Source organism: Triticum urartu, chromosome 2A (assembly GCF_056163025.1).
Source record: "Triticum urartu cultivar PI428250 chromosome 2A, HENAU_Tu73, whole genome shotgun sequence".
Lineage (NCBI taxonomy): Eukaryota > Viridiplantae > Streptophyta > Magnoliopsida > Poales > Poaceae > Triticum > Triticum urartu.
This window is the reverse complement of record NC_141874.1, coordinates 185,744,392-185,762,681: the sequence shown is the minus strand read 5'-3', so window position 1 is coordinate 185,762,681 and position 18,290 is coordinate 185,744,392.

The following is an 18,290-nucleotide window of genomic DNA, read 5'->3' as shown; positions in this document are numbered from 1 at the left end:
GGGACTACATGCATATATTCCCATCATGGGAAGATTATTGTAAAGACAAATACCATTTTCACATCTTCCTGTCCAACTTACGTATAAGTGCTATTATTCATGGTTATTATTTTCCTGTTTTCTGCTGATTGAACACATCAATGATTTACATTACATTGTTGTAACTAGGCGAGGGTCAATCTGGATAGTCATGACGAGCAAAGCTTGCTTGTGCAAGGAAGCATTGCAGCAGTATCAGTGTTACCTGAGGAAATCACACTTTGATGGCAAGTCTATAAACGAATTTCCGGTGAAGTCTCATGTGCTAAATTTAGAAGACATTGAATGGAAAAACCTTGTTATGCACTGATGTCTACTACACAACCTTCTTCTTGTAGACGTTGTTGGGCCTCCAAGTGCAGAGGTTTGTAGGACAGTAGCAAATTTCCCTCAAGTAGATGACCTAAGGTTTATCAATCCGTAGGAGGCGTAGGATGAAGATGGTCTCTCTCAAGCAACCCTGCAACCAAATAACAAAGAGTCTCTTGTGTCCCCAACACACCCAATACAATGGTAAATTGTATAGGTGCACTAGTTCGGCGAAGAGATGGTGATACAAGTGCAATATGGATAGTAGATAATAGTTTTTGTAATCTGAAATAATAAAATAGCAAGGTAGCAAGTGATAAAATGAGCGTAAACGGTATTGCAATGTGTTGAAACAAGGCCTAGGGTTCATACTTTCGCTAGTGTAAGTTCCCTCAACAATACTAACATAATTGGATCACATAACTATCCCTCAACATGCAACAAAGAGTCACTCCAAAGTCACTAATAGCGGAGAACGAACGAAGAGATTATGGTAGGGTACGAAACCACCTCAAAGTTATTTTTCCCAATCAGTCCGTTGGGCTGTTCCTATAAGTGTCACAAAGAGCCCTAGAGTTCGTACTAGAATAACACCTTAAGACACAAATCAACCAAAACCCTAATGTCACCTAGATACTCCAATGTCACCTCAAGTATCCGTGGGCATGATTATACGATATGCATCACACAATCTCAGATTCATCTATTCAACCAACACACAAAGGACCTCAGAGAGTGCCCCAAAGTTCTACCGGAGAATCATGACGAAAACGTGTGCCAACACCTATGCATAGGTTCATGGGCGGAACCCGCAAGTTGGTCACCAAAACATACATCAAGTGGCACGTGGTACCCCATTGTCACCAAAGATATCCACGGAAAGACATACATCAAGTGTTCTCAAATCTTTAAAGACGCAATCCGATAAGATTACTTCAAAGGGGAAACTTGATTCATTACAAGAGAGAAGAGGGGGGGAGAAACATCATAGGATCCAAATATAATAGCAAAGCTCGCGATACATCAAGATCGTATCATCTCAAGAACACGAGAGAGGGAGAGAGAGAGATCAAACACATAGCTACTAGTACATACCCTTAGCCCCGAGGGAGAACTATTCCCTCCTCATCATGGAGAGCGCCGGGATGATGAAGATGGCCACCGGTGAGGGTTCCCCCCTCTGGCAGGGTGCCGGAACAGGGTCCCGATTGACTTTTGGTGGCTACGGAGGCTTCTGGCAGCGGAACTCCCGATCTATCTTGCGTTCTGGAAGTTTTAGGTCACGTGGGTATATATGGGTGCAGGGAGGACGTCGGAGGAGCCATGGGGGTCCCACGAGACAGGGGGCGCGCCCCCACCCTCGTGAGCACCTCGTGTCTCCCCTGACGTAGGGTCCAAGCCCATCAGGTGTGTTTCCTTCCAAAAATAACTTCTCCAGTTGATTTCATTCCGTTTCGACTCCGTCTGATATTCCTTTTCTTTGAAACACTGAAATAGGCATAAAACAGCAAATCTGGCTGGGCCTCCGGTTAATAGGTTAGTCCCAAAAGTAATATAAAAGTGGAAAATAAAGCCCAATATTGCCCAAAACAGTAGATAATATAGCATGGAGCAATCAAAAATTATAGATACGTTGGAGACGTATCATGCACTGGTCTCGTTCCCAGGATGAGGTATTGTCTATGAAATCACATGACAATTTGAACTTCTACTTTTCCGCATGTGCCTTACAGATCTTTTTTGCAGGAAATCTGCTCGAAGAAGAATTCTGGTTTGACAAGAACGACAGGATATGGCAAATATGCTGCCCGCTGCTTTGCTCTTGTTAGTACATGTTGTCCTGTATCACTGTACTTGCATACATACCTGGTTCATTATGTGACAGCAGTATGCATGATAGCTTGCTTATCAATTGTTCGCTCCAAATTATCTGATCTGTATGAATGGTTACATTAGTGTAGAATATATCCAATGCCAATGATTTTTTAGCTCTGCATTGTTCTTGTAAGTACATGATGTCCTTTATCAGTGTACTTATAATGATAGGTAGTTGTTCATGTACCATCACTCTGCAGCTTATTTTCCTTTGCCCTCCATTTTCTACACATCAGATCTATATTTACTCTTACCATAAGGTTGGTACTGAAGAAGTTTAGTTGTGCATTGCTCTTGGCTGTACCTTTTGCCTGTATCGCTGCACTTACATTTATAGCTACTTGGTTATGTAGCATCACTCTTCATCTTATCTTAAATATTCTCCATTTTTTCGTATATTATCACATCTATATTTACTCTTAACAAAATTTAGAATAAAGGCAATGCTTTTGAAGAAGATTCTGTGGTAAACTTCTTGAATTGCCCCCCCCCCCATCAGCATGGCCAAGGCCTTTATAGAGCCTGTCTTCACCAATAATGTAAGTTTGTCCATCTCAAGCCTTCAAACTTTGTTGTATATATTTGGTTAGGCATGACTGCAACAGCTGTTTATTTTTGGTGTTTGCATCAAATTGCTTGTTTAAAGTTTATTATGTAGTTCATAAACAAAAGTTTGTCCTTTCTCAATTTAAGTTTTCAGTTGTACAACCAAGTTCCTTCTTCATGCCATGTAAATTAAACTATACAGAGCAAGTGATCTTCTTTTGCACTGCATGTATGCTTCTGTTCTTTATCCGTAATCTAGTGGTGTGGTGAACCTACCCACTACAGCAGAATTTCATATTCTGCAATGTCTTAACTATGAACAATGTCATATCATTCTACTATTACTTAAAGCGTCTCTTTATTTGCCAATCTGAAATGGTATAAATTGACACCACACTAACCATTGATACTTATGAGTTCTTGATCTGTAATCCAGTGGTGTCGTGAAGCTGTCAACTCCTTCACAATGTCATTTCCTGCCATGTCTTGACCTGAACAATACCATATTGTGTTAATGCAATTTTAAACTATGTCACTTTATTCGTCAGGAAGAAATGTGATGAATTGTCAGCACTGATACTTTTATGTGCAAAACCTGTCATCTGTCTGCTTGTTTATCTTTCCGAGTGAGGAAGATATAAGTGTTGAACAAACGCAGTCTCATCATCTTGCCCAGTAGCGCTAACCTTTCTTGAACTCTATTGAAGTGCTCTCGGTTTTGTACATTATTTTGTCGGCGTGTTTATTTGCACTGGTGGCGATCTTTGATGCCCAGTGTATGTAATTTGCTGTCTAGTTGTGCTTTATCATCATAGTGGCGAACTTTGATGCCCAGTGGATGTAATATCCCATAATTTCCTTATTGTATAGTCTCAGTTTTTTCCTATTCATGATGCTGCAGTTATTTTACTGTATATATATCCTGTGTTTGCAGTAAACTGGCCAAACCATAAAATTACGGTACATAATCGGGCCGTCATGCAATCACGATGTAGGTTGGGCCTGAAATGTGCCGAACAGCTCACGGGTTGGCAACAGCCTGAAATGAACCCCGGCCCATGATTGTGCGAATCAAATCACGGGCTTTTAACAGGCCAAAATTGTCTCGGTCCTTGTTTGGCCTAATCAGATATCGGCTGCGAGCAGGCCGGATGCAAACCGGGCCGTAGTTAGACCCAACTATATGACGGGATTTTAACATGCCGAAATTAATATAGGGCTGAAATGTTAAACGGGCCCTTAACAAGCCAAAACTAATATCAAGCCGAATTACTAAGTGGTCCTTTAGCAAGTGGGCCCAAAAGCATAGTGTCCAGTTGACGGGCCGAATCTGATATGGGCCATAATTGAGCCCAAAGCCTCTTAAAGGGTCGGACCTGATCTGTGCTGTAATTTGGCCCAGAACATGATAGGCTTTTAACGGGCCGGATCTCATATGGGCCACTATTAGGCCCGAAGCGTGGCAGGCCATTAATGGACCGGATCAAATATGGGCCGGCATTTGGCCCAAAACATGGCAGCCAGTTAATGGGCCGGCCTACTAGGGTCCTCAAAATCTTGTGGGCCTACAGCTGGGCCCGCCCATTAATCTAGGCGAAATCTCGTGGGCCTTTACCTAGGCCGGCCCATTATGGCACACAAAAATCTTGTGGGCCTTTACCTGGGTCGGCCCATTATGGCCCGCAAAATCTTGTGGGCCTTTAGCTGGGCCAACCCATTATGGTCCACAAAATCTCGTGGGCCTTTAGCTGGGCCGGCCCATTAAAATCTTGTGGGCCTTCAGTTGGGCCGGCCCATTTAAACTTGGTGGGCCGGTCCACGTGTCAACATATCATAGGCGCGTCTCGCCCATTGAATGAGTGACACCTGTGCCAACGCGGACCTGACACGTGATCTCAAACCGTGATCCTTCCGGCGATCACAACCAACTTATCTCATCCTCGAGCCGAGGTTGTTATTTAGCACATTATTATTATTACTGTTGACTCATAGTATGACCAACTACGAACTGGGCCCTTATCCGTGGGCACGGCTATCGATAGATTTAATATACACTCTGTAGAGGTTAGTACACTGTACCCACACTACGGAACCCATGGCCTCGCACTCCCATTCGGGTGGACCAACGGCGTTCCAACAAAACTGATCTACTGCCATGACACTCTCCCGGCCACTCCGACCCACTCCCAACCGGGCTAGTCATGGGTGGCCCCGTGTCCACCAAAGACACAACGACCATCGTCGTGGCCAAAACGTCCCTCACGGGGACCGGATCCATAATAATAACAACGGGCACACAAGGTTATGTCTTCTTACCGAGACAGGGTACCGCATGCCCATAACCTTCCCTAGTTGGAGGCACCGGCGAGAGGCACGGCAATAGACCCAGTTAGGACCTTCCCATAAAGGTAAGCGTGGTTGCACTGGTCAGTTCGATATGGTGGCACTATGACTCAGCCAACAGTTGTTCAAGTTCAATTTAATCCGGTTAAACTTGAATGCAAATATGCTGAGCCATGATAAAATAACCTGATGCAACTACAATGCATGAGCATGATATCAACATAGTCATGAGGGTACAACATAACTAGCCACCATATCAACAATGAATCATTTCCAACTGAGCATGGCATAATGAAGAGCAAGAATATTACCAGTACAACACTACTCATAGCATAACATGACCACTAGCATCAACAATAAAGATCATGCAATAACGTATCAACAAGGCCATCATGCAAGCATTTAACCAACTGGATGCAATGGAACATGCATAACAACGCTACTCGGGACAGACGGCAGTCATGCACCAAAGACCATTACCAACATCAACATATACTACTAGCAAGCATAAGCATATGAAAGGAATATTAGCAACTAGCAGGGCATGAAAACCAGGTGCATAACAACATAGCAAGAAAGTAAGCACTAACCAAGAATCATTACCAACAACGATAACCATATTTTAAACAAGCAAACATTTAATAAATATTCAAGTTGAAAACCATGGCTAATGCATGACTATCATGCAAGTGGGTATTGTGGCTTGCCTGGGGTGACGGAGACTCCAAGAAGAAGTGCGGTGAAGTCGTGGAACAAAACGTCGGACGGTTCTTTCTCAGAGGGGGCTGGTTAGAGGCAAGGGCAAAATGGTCATTTTCACTGTGAGAACACCTAGTGAAAATGTTACCAAAAGCTAGAGCTCGACGATACAAAGAAGTGAGTGTTGGTTTCACCTCAATCGGAGTTACGGTTGAAAAGTTGTGAAGGTTGGAAGAACAAGGACCAATCTGTGAAAATTTATCACCAACGGGTCCCTAAGTGGATAAGACAAAAACAGATTTGAGAAAATGCGCTTTCTGACTTAGAAAACGTAGTTCCGGCCGAAGTAGAAATAGAATACGCTTTCAGAGAAGAGAAGACATACTCTGGAAAATGTGTTTCCACTTGCCACGTGGGATGGAGGGGTGAGACACTGGCGCGTGGGGCCCAGGGGCAGGGGGAGGGGCCAGCGCTCGTCGTCTTCCTCCCTCTGTTCGCTCACGCGAGGAACAGAGAAGGAACGAGGCCAGGCAGGAGCGCTCAGGTGAGGGGGCCGGCCGGCTCCGGCCATCTCTGCCCGAGCCGAGGCCACCAGCGGGTGCGGGAGGCCATGGCGCACCCGTTCAGAGGGTAAGGAGGCGCCGAGGAGGAGTTGAGAGGAGGGGAGGTCGCGGCGACGGGAGGCGCCAGGAGCTTTGGGCGGCGGCTGCTCTCGGCGATGCGGGCTCTCTGGTGACGAACGGAGGAGATGGGGAGGCTGCTAGGGGTCTGGGGAGTGTCGTGGTGGAGACGGGAGAGAGGAAGGAGCTCCGGATGGGCTCGGTCGAGGTGGTGGCCGAGAGCAACGGCGACGGCCAAGCTCCGGGAGGCGCGGCCCGAGGGACTCCGGCGACGAACTGGTGGGGTGGGGAGGCTCAGTGGGACGAGGGGGAGTCAGTGGACGTCTCGGCATGACGAGGGAAGGCTTGTCTTGGCCGGAATCATGCCGAGGCCGAGGCGGCCATGGTGGACGGCGATGAACTCCGGCGAGATGAGGCGATTCCAGAGAGCAAATGAGGCGAGGGAGGGAGCGATGGGGAGCGGGGGACCTCAAGCACTCCTTATATAGCCGCGGGGAAGGCTCTGGAGCTCACAAGCGAGCTTGAGCAGTGCTAATGGAGGTCAGGGGCAGGGCATGGCACGGGCATGGAGTTTGCGACGCATTGATGGCGAACCACGATGAGGCAGCGATGCAGGGCGACGCAGTCGAGCACGGGCGAGCTCCTGGACAAGGTTTGAGGTCGTGACGAGGAGGGAGGAGACGAGCATAATGGCCGGAACAAGCCAGAGCACGCCTGCAGCCATGACACCAGCGCGATCACTACACACACTGGCGCAAGGGGCGCTCTTTGGCGTGGCCAACCATGTCAAATGGATGGACCTTGGTGCCCTTAGTCTAACTAAAGAAATAAATCGGTCAAGGGGCAAAGAAGAGATTTGCACTTAGCTCCAAAAGTAATTCAGTAAGAAGGTGTTTGTAACTCTCTGTGGTTAAACCAGCTTGGTAACATGGTAAAGAGTTTGTCTAGCGATGATCACTCACTAAGGTGATACTGATCACCAAAAATCAAACTAAGAGGAGGGTTGCAGTAGAAAGTGCAATACTGGCCGGAATGAGGGATTTGGATGATACACTCACATACTTGATCTCCGTGAGCTGAAATTTGGCAGAGAGGGGTTATATGATGATATGAAGCTGCTGTAAAGATTTCATGCCACTTGGAAATATCAAAGTGGCACTTGCTTCACAAAGCTTCATTCTGGACAGAATCTTGGAAAAATTACACAGGGCAATTGGATTAACCAATTGAGGTAAAACTTGGTGGAGGGAGTTGATATAGATAGAAGCATGTGATGAAGCTATGTACCTAGGGTAGGGTCATGGACCTGTCCTAACTGCCCTACCCAAGGACATCTCTAGAAGAAATCACCTTTCAATCGACTTGGAGGTGTTCCACTCGACAGACTCGGAGACACTCGACCAAGAAGCAATCACTCGACCAAGATCCAACCACTCGACGGCCAGGAGACCTAAAGTCACTCCGCACGCTAACGGTCGGTCATTAAGTAGCTTTTATGGTCATCATAGCACTTTATTAGGGGCGTTACTAGTAACGCCCGACCTTAATGTACTTAAAACCCTGCATAACTGAGGGCCGGAGGGGTCTGGCGAACTCTATATAAGCCACCCCCCTCCTCAGTGTAAAGGGTTCGCACCCCTGTAATTCATACACACATAATCCAGTCGACCGCCTCCGGGCTTCGAGACGTAAGGCTATTACTTCCTCCGAGAAGGGCCTGAACTCGTAAACCTCGTGTGCTTACAACCACTCCATAGCTAAGATCTTGCCTCTCCATACCTACCCCCCTACATTACTGTCAGATTTAGAACCACGACAGTTGGCGCCCACCGTGGGGCCGGTGTCTTAGCGATTTGTTGGAGGAGTTGAGATCTTTTCCGATCCAAATCATCATGGTTTCTAGCGGAGTTTTGGTGGAGGGCCGCGAGATCCGTCTCGGCGCGCTCACGTACATCGCCGACGACTCCGCTTGGCTTCAGGAGGCTCCGCTCGACGTTGACGCACTCCCTGTCCGTGGGGCAACGCACTTTCGCGCGTGTGTCCACGGCGTCCTCTTGCGGCAACCGTCGACCCATTATCGGTCGGCCCCTGTGTTGTCCTCCCTCCCTGTTTCCCGCCAGCGCAAGCGCTCCGGTCGGTCGAGACTTCAGCGGTGGGTGAGACACGCGGTGGCACGCCAGTCGGCCACCCCTCAAGTCGCGGCGATCGAGCCTGACGAGTCCCTCTACGGTCTGTTCGACCTGTCGACTAGCTCCGCAGAGACCGCATCTGAGTGCGACAGCAGTGATCCGGCGGCGGAGGTTCTGATGGTCGATGGACCACGCAGTCCTCCCGGTTTTCCCCGCACCGATGGAGGCGCAGGTGGAGGCGACCCATCGCATCCCCATGAGGAATATCTCCCCGAGCCTCTCACGTCGCTGCAGAGAGAAGAGCTTCGTCGCCGGAACATGGATGCACTGCACACTCCTATCGTTGGAGAAACCCCCGAGACTCGTGCCTTGGAGGACGCGCGCCTGGCAAACTTGGCTGAGCGCACTCGACTGGAGAACCTCCAGCGAGCACTCGATGAGCGTGCGCGACAACGGGTTCCAGAATGCAATCGACGTCAGCTCTTTCCGCCCCCGCATGTATATCGAACTCCGATTCAGAATTTAGCAGCTCCAGCCCGTATAGCAGAGTTGATTCAGCCTTCCCAGTCAGAGGCTGGCAGAGGCTTGCTGCAAATCAGAGCGTTAGTCCGGGTAGCAGGAGACCAGAATTCCGCTGTTTCTCAGTCGCGGAACAGGATTCATAGCAGATCCATTGCTGCAGACACAGTCCAGTCGGCTCATAGCCCAAGATCGCCCCGGAGGCGTGAGGACGTGGGGACCGGCGTGATCAGTACGGGAACCATGAGCAGTATGATCACCGATTCAATCGTGATGATCGACGTCGAGTGCCCACCCCTCCCCCGAGGAGTGGATCGTATGTGCCTCGATAGCAGGATGATAGGTGCCCTCATAGTGTTGGGCGAAGGATTCCAGTCGACCCCAGGGAACCAGGCTTTGATGCGAGATCCATTCTCGTTCGAAGTTTGGTCGACATGAACAGAGCTCACCGAGAAGGTCACGACAGAGATGCACCTACCAGCAGCAGAGTACATGTTTCGGGGCCAGAGTGCTTTAGTAGAGCCATCAGGGCCGTTGTGATTCCTCCCAACTTCAGGTTGGCGACTAGAGTCAGTAAGTTCACTGGTGAGTCCAAGCCCGATACTTGGCTTGAAGACTACCGAGTGGCTGTCCAGATTGGCGGTGGCAATGATGAAGTGGCCATGAAGCACCTGCCTCTCATGTTGGAGGGCTCGGCCAGAGCGTGGCTGAATCAGTTAGCACCCAGCAGCATTTACACTTGGGAAGATCTCGCCCGAGTGTTTTTCACCACATTTGAAGGAACATGCAAGCGACCGGCAGGGCTGACGGAACTGCGGTCTTGCATGCAGAAGCCGAATGAAACTTTGAGGGATTACATCCAGAGATGGATCATGTTACATCACACGGTAGAGAATGTGCCTGATCACCAAGCAGTCTGTGCCTTCAAAGAAGGCGTCAAGTACAGATAACTGAATCTGAAATTCGGTCAAACCAGAGACATGTCTCTGAATCGGATGATGGAGATTGCCACCAAGTACGCTAATGGTGAAGATGAGGATCGACTCCGGAGTGGCAAGCACAAGTCAGTCGCCCAAGAAACCGGAGGAGGAAATTCCAATTGGAAACAGAACCGGAAAGCCGAGCCAGCTGCTCCTGGGGAAGCCTTGGCTGTAACTCAAGGAAAGTTTAAGGGGAAACCCAAAGGGCCTTGGAACCCCAAGAAAGTTAAAGACCAAGACGGAAATGATGTGTTGGATTTGCCATGTCACATCCACACCAAGAAAGATGAAGAGGGTAAGCTCATTTACCCGAAACAAACCACTCAACAGTGTCGGCTCTTGATCCAGCAGTTCCAGGGCAAACAACCCAAATATAAGGAAAAGGAGTCGGACAAAGTTGAGGACAAGGAAGACAGTGATGATGGATACCCCCAGGTCAATTCCACCTTGATGATTTTTGCTGATGTTGAAAGCAAAAGTCGACTGAAAGTTATCAACCGTGAGGTGAATATGGTTGCTCCGGCGACACCCAGTTATCTGAAGTGGTCTCAGACTGCCATCACATTCGACCAGTCCGATCACCCAACGCACATTGCCACCCCTGGGAGGCAAGCTTTGGTGGTCGACCCAGTTGTTGAAGGCACTCGACTGACCAAAGTCTTGATGGATGGTGGCAGTGGTTTGAACATACTGTATGCCGAGGCGTTGAAAGGGATGGGCATTCTGGTGTCCAGACTCAGTACCAGCAACATGAGTTTCCATGGAGTCATTCCTAGGAAGAAGGCTGAGTCACTCGGCCAAATTGCTCTTGATGTGGTTTTCGGTGATTCCAAGAATTACCGCAAAGAAAAGTTGACGTTCGAAGTTGTGGATTTCCAGAGTGCTTATCACGCTATTTTGGGCAGGCCAGCTTATGCACGCTTCATGGCTCGACCATGTTATGTGTATCTCAAATTGAAGATGCCTGGTCCCAAAGGTGTGATCACTGTTACGGGCAATCGGAAGAAAGCAGAAGAGTGTTTTCGGAAAGGCTCAAAGATCGATGATGCTCAGATGGCAGTGGTGGAGCTGCAGGAGTACCAGAAGACTGCAGACCCGAGCGATTTGTTGCGAGCCAAGAAGCCCGCTACAGAATCAGCTTTTCAGTCGTTTGGTGAAACGAAGCCGGTTCACATTCACCCGACCGATCCCAGTGCTGCTCCGACTCATATCTCAACAACACTCGACTCCAAATAGGAAGAAGCGCTCATCCAGTTCCTCCGTGAGAACTGGGACATCTTCGCATGGAAGCCTTCTGACATGTCGGGTGTTCCCAGGGGGCTGGCTGAGCACCGCCTACGAGTCGACTCAAAAGTGAAACCTGTCAAAGAACATCTCCGACGGTCCGCCGTCCAGAAGAGAAAGGCTATTGGTGAGGAGGTGGCTCGGCTCTTAGCAACGGAGTTCATCCGAGAGATTTACCACTCCGAGTGGCTCGCCAACGTTGTCATGGTCCCCAAGAAGGACAAGTCACTTCACATGTGCATTGACATTAAACATATCAATCGGGCCTACCTGAAAGATCATTTTCCTCTCCCCCGCATCGACCAGATAGTCGACTCGACTGCGGGATGTGAGCGACTGTGTTTTTTAGACGCCTATTCCAGGTACCATCAGATCCGTCTGTATGGACCTGACGAGATCAAAATAGCTTTCATCACTCCATTTGGGTGCTTCTGTTATGTTACCATGTCATTCAGCCTCAAGAATGCCGGAGCCACATTCATGAGGATGATTCAGAAGTGTTTGCTCACTCAAATCAGTCGGAATGTGGAAGCATGCATGGATGATATTGTGGTCAAGTCATGGAAGGGTTCCGACCTGCTGACTGACCTTGTTGAAACCTTTGCCAACCTCAGGAGGTATGATATCAAGCTTAATCCATCAAAGTGCACATTCGGAGTTCCTGGCGGAAAGTTACTCGGTTTTCTCGTTTCCGAACGGGGAATCGACGCCAATCCAGAAAAAGTCGGTACTATACTCTGGATGAAACGTCCTGTGCGAGTGCACGACGTCCAGAAGCTTACTGGTTGCTTGGCCGCTTTAAGTCGATTCATCTCTCGTCTCGGTGAAAAGGCATTGCCTCTTTACCGATTGATGAAGAAGTCAGACAAGTTCGAGTGGACTCCTGAAGCTGATGCAGCGTTTGCAGAGCTCAAAGCTTTGCTCTCCACCTAGCCGGTGCTTGCTGCCCCAATCCGCAAAGAGCCTTTGCTGATTTACATCGCAGCCACGGGACAAGTCGTCGGTACGGTACTTACGGTCGAGCGGGAAGAAGAAGGAAAAGCCTTCAAAGTTCAGCGCCTAGTATATTATGTTTCTGAAGTTTTGACCCCGTCGAAGCAAACATATCCTCATTATCAGAAGCTTGTATATGGGATTTATATGACCACAAAGAAGGTTGCTCACTACTTTTTTGATCATTCCATTACAGTCGTCGGCGACGCTCCATTGTCAGAGATCCTGCACAACAGATATGCAACTGGTCGAGTGGCAAAATGGGCGATTGAACTCCTTCCTCTAGATATCAAGTTTGAGGCAAAGAAAGCTATCAAGTCCCAAGCAATAGCAGATTTCGTCGCCGAGTGGATTGAACAACAACTACCGACTCAGGTTCACTCGGAGCATTGGACCATGTTCTTCGACGGTTCCAAAATGCTGAATGGTTCCGGTGCCGGGGTAGTATTGGTCTCCCCCCGAGGAGATAAGCTCAGATATGTTCTTCAAATCCACTTTGATTCCTCCAATAACGAAGCAGAATATGAAGCACTTTTATATGGGTTGCGCATGGCCATTTCACTCGGCGTCCGTCGCCTCATGGTCTATGGCGACTCAGATTTGGTGGTTAATCAAGTGATGAAGGAGTGGGACGTCAGAAGTCCAGACATGACTGGTTATTGCAATGCGGTGAGAAAGCTGGAGAAGAAATTCGAGGGGTTAGAACTTCATCACATACCTCGACTGAAAAATCAAGCAGCTGATGATTTGGCGAAAATAGGTTCCAAAAGAGAAGCCATTCCCAGCAATGTGTTTTTGGAACACATCCACACACCATCAGTTCAGGAGGATCCCTTCACTGAAGAAGCCCCGCAGCCAAAAAGTGCCACGGATCCGATTGAAGTTGAAGTTCCAGCTATGGTCGACCTGATCATGGAAGTTTTGGTCATCACTCCCGACTGGACGGTACCGTACATCGCGTACATCCTAAGGAAAGAACTCCCAGAGGACGAAGAAGAGGCTCGACAGATCGTCCGTCGATCCAAGGCCTTTACAGTCATAAAGGGACAGTTGTACAGAGAAAGCGTGACTGGAGTCAGTCAGAAGTGTATAACACCAGAAGAAGGTCAGATAATCCTTGATGATATCCACTCGGGGACCTGTGGTCATCATGCGTCCTCTCGGACCATTGTGGCTAAAGCATACCGAGCGGGATTCTACTGGCCAAGGGCGAATGAAATGGCGAAAGAGATAGTCGACAAATGTGAAGGATGTCAGTTTTACTCCAATATGTCACACAAACCCGCGTCAGCCCTGAAAACCATTCCACTCGTCTGGCCCTTCGCTGTTTGGGGACTGGACATGGTTGGACCATGAGAACGGACAGGAGCGGCTTCACTCATGTGCTAGTAGCAGTCGACAAGTTCACCAAATGGATTGAAGCTAAACCTATCAAGAATCTTGATGCTTGCATTGCTATTAGTTTCATCAGAGAGTTGATATTCAGATATGGAGTTCCGCACAGCATCATCACTGACAATGGGTCAAACTTCGATTCTGACAAATTCGGAGCCTTTTGCGCCTCTCAAGGCACACGAGTCGACTACGCTTCAGTCGCTCACCCCCAGTCGAATGGACAAGCGGAAAGAGCAAACGGCTTAATTCTCAAAGGACTGAAACCCCGACTGATGCGCGATCTCAAGCACACAGCAGGTGCATGGGTCGATGAGCTTCCATCAGTTCTTTGGGGATTGAGGACAACCCCGAACCGATCGACTGGAAGAACCCCACTCTTTCTGGTCTACGAAGCCGAAGCAGTTTTGCCGAGTGACCTGCTTCACAACGCACCCCGAGTCGAGCTCTACTCTGAAGATGAAGCAGAACAAGCCCGGCAGGATGCAATCGACCTCCTGGAAGAAGAAAGAGAAATGGCCATGATCCGATTAACCATCTATCAGCAAGACTTGCGTCGATTCCATGCCAGAAATGTGAAGAGTCGAGCCTTCCAAGAAGGAGACTTGGTCCTCCGAGTGGATCAACAGAAACCACACAAACTCGCTCCTACTTGGGAAGGTCCCTTCATAGTCACCAGAGTCCTCCACAATGGAGCGTACCACCTTTATAATGTCGATCGCCAGGTTGATGAGCCACGAGCCTGGAATGCGGAGCTGCTCTGCCCCTTTTATACTTGAATTCTCACTCGGATGAGATGTAATAAAAAAACTTCTGTAGTTTATTTATCAAAGACAAGAGCGTTATAATTTTCCCAGTGATTGTTATTGTTTTTGTTTGCATGAGAAATCCCCCAGTGGGTGGCTTAGCTGCGAATCCGTTTCTCCTAAGTTTGTAAAAATAATTTCCTACCGAGTGGTGAGCCAGCCTCTCACTCGGATGCTTAGCTGCGAACCTGTTTCGCCTAAGAGTTTGAAAATCCTACCGAGTGGTGAGCCAGCCTCTCACTCGAAGGCTTAGCTACGAACCCGTTTTGCCTAAGTGTTTGAAAATCCTATCGAGTGGAGAGCGCCCCTCCCACTCGGGGGCTTAGCTGCGAACCCGTTTCGCCTAAGTGTTTGAAAAATCCTACCGAGTGGAGAGCGACCCTCCCACTCGAGGGCTTAGCTGCAGTCCAGTACTCACCTAAGTTTGAAAAATCCTACCGAGTGGAGAGCGACCCTCCCACTCGGGGGCTTAGCTGCAGTCCAGTACTCGCCTAAGTATTTGAAAATCCTACCGAGTGGTGAGCCAGCCTCCCACTCGGGGGCTTAGCTGCGGTCCAGTACCCGCCTAAGTTTGAAAAATCCTACCGAGTGGAGAGCGACCCTCCCACTCGGGGGCTTAGCTGCAGTCCAGTACTCGCCTAAGTTTGAAAAATCCTACTGAGTGGAGAGCGACCCTCCCACTCGGGGGCTTAGCTGCAGTCCAGTACTCGCCTAAGTATTTGAAAAATCCTACCGAGTGGAGAGCGACCCTCCCACTCGGGGGCTTAGCTGCAGTCCAGTACTTGCCTAAGTTTGAAAAATCCTATCGAGTGGAGAGCAACCCTCCCACTCGGGGGCTTAGCTGCAGTCCAGTACTCGCCTAAGTTTGAAAAATCCTACCGAGTGGAGAGCGACCCTCCCACTCGGAGGCTTAGCTGCAGTCCAGTACTCGCCTAAGTTTGAAAAATCCTACCGAGTGGAGAGAGACCCTCCCACTCGAGGGCTTAGTTGCAGTCCAGTACTCGCCTAAGTATTTGAAAATCCTACCGAGTGGTGAGCCAGCCTCCCACTCAGGGGCTTAGCTGCGGTCCAGTACCCGCCTAAGTTTGAAAAATCCTACCGAGTGGAGAGCGACCCTCCCACTCGGGGGCTTAGCTACAGTCTAGTACTCGCCTAAGTTTGAAAAATCCTACCGAGTGGAGAGCGACCCTCCCACTCGGGGGCTTAGCTGCAGTCCAGTACTCGCCTAAGTATTTGAAAATCCTACCGAGTGGTGAGCCAGCCTCCCACTCGGGGGCTTAGCTGCAGTCCAGTACTCGCCTAAGTTTGAAAAATCCTACCGAGTGGAGAGCGACCCTCCCACTCGGGGGCTTAGCTGCAGTCCAGTACTCGCCTAAGTTTGAAAAATCCTACCGAGTGGAGAGCGACCCTCCCACTCGGGGCCTTAGCTGCAGTCCAGTACTCGCCTAAGTTTGAAAAATCCTACCGAGTGGAGAGCGACCCTCCCACTCGGGGGCTTAGCTGCAGTCCAGTACTCGCCTAAGTTTGAAAAATCCTACCGAGTGGAGAGCGACCCTCCCACTCGGAGGCTTAGCTGCAGTCCAGTACTCGCCTAAGTACGAAACACATCCCAATCCGCAAGGACGACGAGGTGCAGGTCGACTGCTACCTTCTCCTTCGGAGCTGCGCCACAAATACAAAAGTTGTCTCGAGTGAAGAACGATTTCCACTCGACGGAGAATTCATGAAGATATTCAACGATAAACCAAGTTCAGATAAATACTAAAAGGTTCCAAGCAGCGAATCAAAGGTACTCGGGCACCATGCCCGAAGGAGTTTAACGGTTACAGAAACCACTCGACATTCCGAGGCAAATTTAAAGCGTATCCAAGTTTCATAAGATTGTTCACTCGGCCGGAGGAGGGCTGGCAGGCTCCATGAACGAGTCCAGATCGATCCCATCAGCGATCCGAGTAGCGGCAGCAATGAAAGTCCCCATGAAGGACTGGAAGTCGTGCTTTTTGGTGTTAGCGACTTTGATCGCAGCCAGCTTGTCTTCACGAGCCTCCTTGCAATGGACTCGCACCAGGGACAGCGCCACATCAGCACCACACCGGATGGAGGATTTCTTCCATTCTTGCACTTGGTCAGGGATCTCATTCAGTCAAGTCATCAGAGATTCCAGATCATTCTGAAGCGTCGCCCCCAGCCAAAGCGTCGAGTCGATTCGAGAGACAGCCTCCTTCAGGCGTGCGAGGTAGCTTGTGGCACTGGCAATACGGGACTCCAGTCGGAGCACGTTCATCGCAGTTTCGTCGCAGACCGGGGAAGCGATAGGGTCCAGACCCGTCTCAACCCTTCCAGTTTCTTCATCAAAGTATTGACAAAGTTCTGCAGCCAAAAGTCAGTTTAATCAACCGAGCAAAATCCGATGGCAAGCATCAACACAGTCGGATTAAAAGAAATACCTCCCAGCACGAGATAAAGCTTCTTGGCAAGGGTCCTCAGATAAGCTTCTGTGTCGTTCCTCTTGCGGATCGCAGACTCCAACTTTTCGTTCAGGGCGACCTTATCCTTCTTCAGGCTGGTCACTTCGCGGTTAGCTTCATTAAGACAAGATGTCAGTCTAGTCACCTCTCCTTCAAGCATTCCGACTGAAGCAAGCTTCTCGTCTGCGAGAACAGTTTTGTCTTGGGATGCTTTTTGCGCGGCGGCGAGGTCCGAGTCCTTCTTGTCCAGAGCCAACTTCATTTTCTCTGCAAAAGAAATAATCGAATCAAAAAAGAGACCAAAGAGATATATTGAAGTTCAGTCGGCAATCAGTTACCTTCCATACCGGCGGCCTCGTCTTGAGCTTTTTTCAGATTTTGCTGAGCCAATTCCAAGTCTAAGTTGAGTTTCCTTTGCTTCTCTTCGAGTTCGACAAACTTGGAGAGAAGAGTACAAGACTTCTGCAGGAGGCAAGAGACAGATCAATCGATAGGTTCGAAGGCAGGTTATTTTCGAGTGAATAAAACCTAAAGAAGTGGACAACAAGCTGTTCAGACCCCAGTCGACTGCCAGCAGTCGACCGCAGTCTCGGGGACTACACCCAGTGGGTGCACTTGGCGTGCCCCCACCGGTTCTGATCCCACTGGACCGGCCCGCTGGAGTCGAGTGCAGGGAGTAAAAAAAGAGAGAGAAAGAACAATTGCGCCGTCAAGAAAGAAGTGGACAACAAGCTGTTTAGACCCCAGTCGACTGCCAGCAGTCGACCGCGGTCTCGGGGACTACACCCAGTGGGTGCACTTGGCGTGCCCCCACTGGTTCTAATCCCACTCGCCCAGACCGAGTGGAAGAGCGAAACTACCAAAAACGACAGCAACACCCAGTGGGTGCTCTAATTCAACGCGAACAACAGGAGATTGTGCAGAAGAAGATTTTCCGAGAACAAAAACAGTCGGAAAGTCTACTCACCTGGACATAGGCCCGAAGGGCGGCACTAGTATCGTAGGCAGCCTGACTGCTCTCGTGCACTATCTTCACCCGTTCCATCATCATATCAGCCTGTCGGATGGCTTCCGCAGCCGCTTCCGACTGGTTGTCTGGGACGGGGTAGCTGGTAAAAAAATGTGCAGACGACCCAGGTGCGGCTGCTTGAGGCTCCATGGTGTGGAGTGGGATAGTTGGAGAAACCACAGGTGTAGTCGACCGCGTGGGATGCCCACTCGGCAAGGGTGCAGCGAACGTCACAGTGGCCCTGCCCGCATCTTCAGCTTGACAAACGGGAGGCGTTGT